This window comes from Portunus trituberculatus, unplaced genomic scaffold (genome assembly GCF_017591435.1).
Source record: "Portunus trituberculatus isolate SZX2019 unplaced genomic scaffold, ASM1759143v1 PGA_scaffold_504__1_contigs__length_18580, whole genome shotgun sequence".
NCBI lineage: Eukaryota > Metazoa > Arthropoda > Malacostraca > Decapoda > Portunidae > Portunus > Portunus trituberculatus.
Genome location: NW_025541672.1, coordinates 7501 through 15789, shown reverse-complemented (window position 1 = coordinate 15789; position 8289 = coordinate 7501). Strand labels below are relative to the sequence as shown.

At 39.7% G+C, this 8289-nt stretch overlaps 2 long non-coding RNA genes across 2 annotated transcripts; one reads left to right on the top strand and one right to left on the bottom strand.

Annotated features, from left to right (window-relative positions):
- Positions 1–808: 808 nt before the first annotated feature.
- LOC123500880 lies at positions 809–2660 on the bottom strand. Its single transcript, XR_006673485.1, has 3 exons — positions 2575–2660; positions 1863–1989; positions 809–897 (listed from the first exon to the last, which is right to left on the bottom strand). It is a non-coding gene; the product is annotated as an uncharacterized LOC123500880 (long non-coding RNA).
- An 824-nt stretch (positions 2661–3484) lies between these two features.
- LOC123500879 lies at positions 3485–7428 on the top strand. The gene is made up of 2 exons (XR_006673484.1): positions 3485–3616; positions 7256–7428. It is a non-coding gene; the product is annotated as an uncharacterized LOC123500879 (long non-coding RNA).
- Positions 7429–8289: the final 861 nt, after the last annotated feature.

The following is an 8289-nucleotide window of genomic DNA, read 5'->3' as shown; positions in this document are numbered from 1 at the left end:
TTCTTTTCTTTTCTTTTTTTTCATTCTTTCCAGCATTCCTGCTTGAAGTGCGGATCTCCTGCCCTTCAGCACATATGGCCAGTCACATGCCAAGGTACTGTCAACATCTATGCTTTCCATCTCCCTTAATTGTCATCCTCACCACTTCCATCACTTTCTTCCTGGGAGCTCCTGGCCTCACTGTCCTTTTCTGGCAAATATTCCTCATGTGAGTCACTAATGAGTCCTTCTGATTGACTCTCATTGTCCTCAGAATCCTGTAATTCATCTAATAGAGCCAGCTCACCCTCAGAATTCCTCAAGGGTGACAATGACAACACCATTACACCACACTGGTCAGTAACACACTGCCCACCGGCCACCACCCTCCCCTCAGGCCACATGGTCCCTCTCCCCAAGCCACCGTACCCAGTGTCCCTGAAAACAGTTAGTCACTTTGTCACTGAATCATAAAAAACACACAAAGCGAGAAGATGAAGCACTGATGGAGCGATGGTGTGTGCATGTACTGTAAATATCTTGAAACACCCTTAAAACACCCTAACATAGCCTAAAATAGTTAAAACAGTCTTAAACACCCTTAAATAGCCTTAAAATAACCCTAAAAACACTAAAACAGTCTTAAACACCCTTAAAATAGCTTAAAACTGCCTTAAACATCCTAAAATTCTTCAAACACCCTAAAATAGCCTTAAACAATCTAAAACAGTCTAAAAATACCCTAAGACAGCCTTAAAACACCCTAAAGTAGCCTTAAACACCCTCAAAGTCTTCAAACACCCTAAAACAGCCTTCAATACTCACAGTTGGCTAGGTGTGTCCCAGCTGGTGTAGTTGCTATGTTCCATCCCTACATAGAGCCACTTCCTTTAGTACGGCCGGTGGTGGCTGGTGATCCTGTTGGGAGGAGGTGGTGGTGGTTATAATAGTACTAGTGGTGGTAGTGAAATGGTGTGGTTTTGTGAGCATCTGATGTGGTAATGTTGGTTGTTTGTGGTGGTTGTGGGTGTGGTTGGACAGTGGTGGTGGTGGTGGTGGTGGTATTAGGAGGATTTTAAAAAGACAAATATTTTCCGGCCAAAACAAGTTAAAAATTGAGGTTTATGAGACAAAATTGTAAGGAAAAACACGCTTTCACACACCGACACTCACCAAACACACAGCACACCAGCACACACCATTCCCACACCTGCACACACCAACAAACCACAAACAACCCTTTGCAAACACTGGCAAATGCAAAAGACACACACCCAAAAATATATAGTAGCTTACACTAAAACATTTACACACACACCACACGTACCACACACACACCACACCTGCGGAAACCTTTCCCACACCTGCACACACCAGCACAGTACACAGCTTGGTGTGTGGAGGAGATATGGAGGAAAGAAAAGGAGGTGGTGGAGGGAAAAATGAGAAAAATTGTCAGGTTTTGAAGTGAGATTTAGAAAAGTACTATTTTGACTATGATAGAAGTGAGATAGGAGAGTCAAAATTGGAGGGAAGGTGGAGGAAACATGGAGGAAATAGTCTATGGAAGGAAAAGCCTGGAGGTAACCTGTGGAGAGAGATATGGAGGAAACAAGACAAACATTACCTAACCAAAACGCACCAAAAATTACCTAAAAATATTGCATCACACACACACACACACACACTCCACAAACAACCCTTATATCACACCTGGAAAACGCCCACAATAAGTTTACCCTAGCCAACCCACACCAAAAAAAAAAAAAACCACTATACATAGGTAGCTATAGTTGACATTACAAAACGTACAAAAACACACTTACACACACACCACACTCACAGCACACCTGAGGACACCTTTCCCACACCCACACACTCACCTCTCCCTCTGGAACTTGGTGAGTGGAGTATTTGTGAGTTTTGCCGCAGAGAGGAGACATGCAGCAAGTCAACAGCAGCGGCTCTCCAAGAACCCATTGTGACATTGTGGCAAGCCATGGTGCACCTCTGGAATAGTGGTAGTTGTTGTAGTAGTGGTAGTGGTGGTGGTGGTAGTAATAGTATAAATGAGGCGTGACAAGGCGTAGGAAAGGGTGAAGGACTGCCTACCACACTATAACACCACCATATCTCACTATCCACTTCAACTATCAAACTATCACGCATATGGGAGGTGTATGGATCCACAAACTATCTACGGAGGCAATATGGGGGCGTGACAAGGCGTAGTAAATAAGAAAAACTGAAAATAGTTAACACAGAGAGGGCCGATGTGGAAGGCAGGATGGCGGACACTGCCTAACACAAGAACACCACCATATCTCAGTAACCGCTTCAACTATCAAACTATCCCGCGCATGGGAGGTGTATGGGTGCATAAGCTATCTATGGAGGCAATATGGGGGCGTGACAATGCGTAGGAGGGCAGGAATGACCACCGCAAATATGAGGCAACAAAACCCAAAAGTTTGCTTATAAAGACGCACTTATTTTCACTTTACCACACTTTTTTCACCTTAATTGGCACGTCTCACTAACTCTACATACTTTAGATAATAAGCATGTACACGCACCCACTTGGGAATAACTCACCTGCTCCACAAATGTTGAAAAACTGTAAATCTCATAACAGAGCTAACAATGGCGGATCTTCTCCTTCTTCTTCTTCTACGCAAAATGTCGACATCATTGTATACACTTCCTCTATCACTCAAACTTCTTATAAAATTCAAAATAACATTGAAATAAAATAAATAAAATATGATATGGTAAAGAAAAATGAAAATAACATGTGTATTATATTCCCAATACCGAAATGGGGGTGTTGGGGTCACTCAGAAATCTTGATAAAGAACATATTTCGCCTTAAGGATTGAAATATTTCTACTTAATTAGTGAAGTTGGCACTTTTCTGATATCTGATTTGTTATTAGTAAAGTAAACTAATTTCTAAACTACAATAGAATCGAGTCCAGCTGTGTTTTGGTTTACCGAAAAATAACGTTAAAGTCACTGCAAGGAATATAAAGTTTTTTTTCTTACCACGCCTAGGATTGTTTTGGTGCTTGATATAACACTTAAAAGATATGAAAAACATGATTCAAGTAACAATATTCCATAAAGTTTAGTCTACCTATTCGTATTTTCAATTTCAAAATTTTGAATGGTAACAAAATAGAAAACAAAAATCTTTATATGACAAAGAATCTGTGTTTTCTTTATTCGGCTGGAAAGCGAAAATTTGTGTTATTCAGAAAATGTAATATAACGTAGTTTGGGTGAGCTTTCCATCTCGACATTGTGGTGTGTTTGTCACCCGTTAATTGGACACAAACACCTTCCTTTCCACCGCTTTCAATAAAAACCACCCGGTAGGAATATTATATTTTGATTATTAGTTACACTATTTATCGCGCCTAAAAGTGTAGTGTATACTAGTCTGGGAGCCGTTTTTCTTGTGGCGATTTTTTAAATGAATTATCTACGTCAATATTGAACCCACGGGGGCGCCTCACCCTGCCTTCCCCATGGACAGTCCAGCAATGTCTGCTTCCACTCCCCCTGTGTTTCCAGACCCAGAGAGTGAAGCAAAGCCAGAATCAACCACCACACTAGATAAATAGCCATTACTGTGGTAAATAAGGCGATGGTTGTGTATATGTACCCCAGTTAACACCGCCCGCCGCCCACCTCACCCACACCCACAGCCCGCCCCAACATTTCCTTCAATTCTCACTGTTTTCTGCTGCTGCTGCGCCTCAAATGCATACCAGGGACAAAGAGGAGCGAGTAGTAGTAGTAGTAGCAGGAGCAGCAGTGTTATTATTATTACTATGAGGGTTAATGTGCGTGTGTGGGGGGCAGGCTGTTTTATGTAAAATTATCTCTCTCTCTCTCTCTCTCTCTCTCTCTCTCTCTCTCTCTCTCTCTCTCTCTCTCTCTCTCTCTCATGAAGGCCACAGAGGTGACTAGGTAGAGTGTTCCTGCAGTTAATAATTTAGAAATGTTGTTAATCTCTCACTGGAACCTTAAAAACAATAACAACTTCAACTATACTCTATTGATGAAGGTTAGACACACAACCCGTCACTTCAGAGGAGCTTGGCGGTGTCTTATGGTGTGGCTTGACAATGTTAGGGCTGGATATGTCACTAAGCCCTCTCTCTCTCTCTCTCTCTCTCTCTCTCTCATCGGTAAAGTTAGTCACTCTGAAGGTAAAAATGTGTCCCAGTAATGAAGGGGTTAAAATAGTGAAGACTGTGGCCATTAATCTTCTGTCCTCCATACACCCTTACTAATGTCAATAAAATGGTCTAATGGCACACAAATCTCAAGGTAAAAATGTTTCCCAGTACTGAAGGACTTAAATTAGTGAAGACTGTGGCCATTAATCTTCTGCCTTCCATACACCCTTCCTAATGTCAATAAAATGGTCTAATGGCACACAAATCTCAAGGTAAAAATGTGTCCCAGTACTGAAGGGGTTAAAATAGTGAAGACTGTGGCCATTAATCTTCTGCCCTCCATACACCCTTCCTAATGTCAATAAAATGGTCTAATGGTCCACAAATCTCAAGGTAAAATGTGTCCCAGTACTGAAGGAGTTAAAATAGTGAAGACTGTGGCCATTAATCTTCTGTCCTCCATACACCCTTCCTAATGTCAATAAAATGGTCTAATGGTACACAAATCTCAAGGTGAAAATGTTTCCCTGTACTGAAGGGGTTAAAATAGTGAAGACTGTGGCCATTAATCTTCTGTCCTCCATACACCCTTACTAATGTCAATAAAATGGTCTAATGGCACACAAATCTGAAGGTAAAAATGTGTCCTAGTACTGAAGGGGTTAGGGGATGGGAGTTTAACATAACTGTAGTGTACTTTAGTGTAGATGATAAACTAAGGAATGGTACTATCAAACTGGAAATTGAGAAGATCCTAGAGACTAATGCACAACATCTACTGCTTACAATCTGGCCACGTGGGATTCAAAGGAACACAAAAGCCAGATGGAAATGGAAGAATGATATTAGAATGCATGGAGAAATATAAAATGATAATGCCCAATGACGATACAATTGTGACAGCTTAGCTCAGTAATCAGCTTACCTTGTTGAGAAAATGCTTTGCTTCAGTGACACCCCAGACAGCTTAGCTCAGTAATCAGCTTACCTTGTTGAGAAAATGCTTTGCTTCAGTGACACTCCAGACAGCTTAGCTCAGTAATCAGCTTACCTTTATACTCAGAGTATGTTTTGGGGCATTTTGAGGTGTTACATGGTGTTTTGAGTGTGTTTTGGGATAAAATTGAGTGTTTTAAGTGGTTTGGGCGTGTTGAGTGTGTGTGGGTGTGTTTGTATTGAGCTCAGAGTTTGTTTTGGGGCATTTTGAAATGTTTTGGGATAAAATTGAGTGTTTTAAGTGGTTTGGATGTATTGAGTGTGTGTGTGTGTGTGTTTGTATTGAGCTCTGGGTGTGTTTTGGGGCATTTTGAGGAGTTACATGGTGTTTTGAGTGTGTTTTGGGATAAAATTGAGTGTTTTACTGAAACTGAGGTTCCCCACGAATAGACCTGTCTCTGATAAAATGCTTTGGTTCTGCAGTGACATCTCAGACAGCTTAGGTCAGTAATCAGCTTACCTTTGTGCCATCTTGACATGACATGATGCTCTCGGGAACACATTCCTCACACAAATAGATAAATCTCTGCACACTCAGTGAAATGTGGCTAAAAAATCTCTTAACTTCTTGTATGGTACATTTGCAGGATTGAAGCAAAGTCAGTCTTTTTATAATAATATATTTCCTCTATGTCACATAAACAGCTTTCATTCCTTCACAGCACCAACATCCACACAGAGTGTCCACACAGACAACACTGCGTCATTAAACTGTATATTAATGTACTTTAACTACTTTACTTGTACGATAAGTCCTCGTTACACGGTACATGTGCGTTCCTGAAAACCTTACCACAAATCAGAATTACCGCATCCCGAACCCATTATAACGTGCAATAATAGGGAATGCGCTCCAGCTTCCTGGGAGGTAGGCTAGAAAATGGCCTGTTCATACTCAGATATTGTGTACAAAAATCATTTCAAAGTAAAAAAATCTTTAATTGTCATATCAATAGATGTTTGCAAAGTTTTAGACAGTATAAGAAGGGATTATAGGATCAAAATTCTTATGGAATATCAAATAAATGAAAAAGTACTAGACCTAATAACAAAAGTTTACCCTGGAGACAAAACTAGACTAAGACTTCAAACACAAAATTTAACAAGTGGCATCAGACAGACAGACAGACAGACAGACAGCAGGGGGATGTACATACAGCCTTCATAACACTTGGCAAATTAACCCCTTCACTACCAGGACGTGCTCTCATACATAGTCATTCTGTTTTCTATTTTGGTGATTCTATACAGCTTCACAAACTTATTATGTGGGGATTCAAATAGTGAAAACTCAGGCCATTAATCCTCTGACCTCCATAGACTCTTCCTAATGTCAATAAAATCGTCTAATCACGCCCAAAACTCACAGTAAAAATGCCTCCCAGTACTGAAGGGGTTAAAAATTATGAAGACTGTGGCCACTAATCTTGTGATCTCCATAGACTCTTCCTAATGTCAATAAAATGGTCTAATGGTACACAAATCTCAAGGTAAAAATACGTCCCAGAACTGAAGGGGTTAAAATAGTGAAGACTGTGGCCATTAATCTTCTGACCTCCATACACCCTTCCTAATGTCATCAAACTGGTCTAATGGTACACAAACCTCAAGGTAAAAATGTATCCCAGTACTGAAGGGGTTAAAATAGTGAAAACTGTGGCCGTTTATCCTCTGCCCTCCATACACCCTTCCTAATGTCAATAAAATGGTCTAATGGTACACAAATCTCAAGTTAAAAATGTGTCCCAGTACTGAAGGGGTTAAAATAGTGAAAACTGTGGCCATTTATCCTCTGCCCTCCATACACCCTTCCTAATGTCAATAAAATGGTCTAATGGTACACAAACCTCAAGGTAAAAATATGTCCCAGTACTGAAGGGGTTAAAATAGTGAAGACTGGCCATTAATCTTCTGACCTCCATAACCCTTCCTAATGTCATCAAAATGGTATAATGGTACACAAACCTCAAGGTAAAAATATGTCCCAGTACTGAAGGGGTTAATAACTTTCAAAATAATAATAAAGACATTAGAAAGTGTAAATTTGTGTTTCAAAGATGACACTTTAAATGTGACTCACTTATTCTTTGCAGACGATGGAATGCTGTCAGTGAGCAGCATGGAAGATGCAGAGAGAGTGGCGGTCAGGTGGTGGTGGAGACAGGGAGAGTATGTGGCCTGGAGATTAACAAACAGAACACCAATAATCTTGTGACCTCCATGCACCCTTCCTAATGTCAATAAAGTTGTCTTATCATGCCCAAAATTGTCTTATATTGCCCTCAAAAATTACCAAACTATCTCAAAATGCCTCAAAACATGTCAAACTGTCTTAAAATGGCCTCAAAACATCCCAAACTGTCTTAAAATGCCCTCAAAACCTATCAAACTGTCTTAAAACTAACTCAAAACATGATAAACTCTCTTAAAATGCCCTCAAAAAATCCCAAACTGTCTTAAAATGGCCTCAAAACCTACCAAACTGTCTTAAAATTAACTCAAAACTGTCTTAAAATGCCCTCAAAACATCCCAAACTGTTTTAAAATGCCCTCAAAACCTACCAAACTGTCTTAAAATGCCCTCAAAACCTACCAAACTGTCTTAAATGACCTCAAAACATGACAAACTTTCTTAAAATAATTTTACACAATCTCAAATAAATCAAACTTCATTAACATCTGAGAGAGAGATATATATATATATATATATATATATATATATATATATATATATATATATATATATATATATATATATATATATATATATATATATATATATATTCATTATATATATATATATATATTGTTTCAGTGTTTAGAGGAGAAATCAGCGAATGGTTTTAGTCTCCGCTTCGTACCCAGAGTAAATATGAGTGCTTCCGTCGCCCGTCAGTCCTCAGTTCTACTTTAGCCACGATAGAGTGAGCGTGTTATGGTGTTTGGACAGCTAATCGCACCACAACTTAGGTCACCTCCGCCTTATAACAGTGCCACATCATTACTAACGTGCATTGGAGCCACTTTCCTGGGTTATAATAGTAATGAAATGCTGTGAGAAAGTTACAGTGCTGAAAACATAAGGGAAAACTGCATAACTTTCAAATAACATGTGCACTACACTACA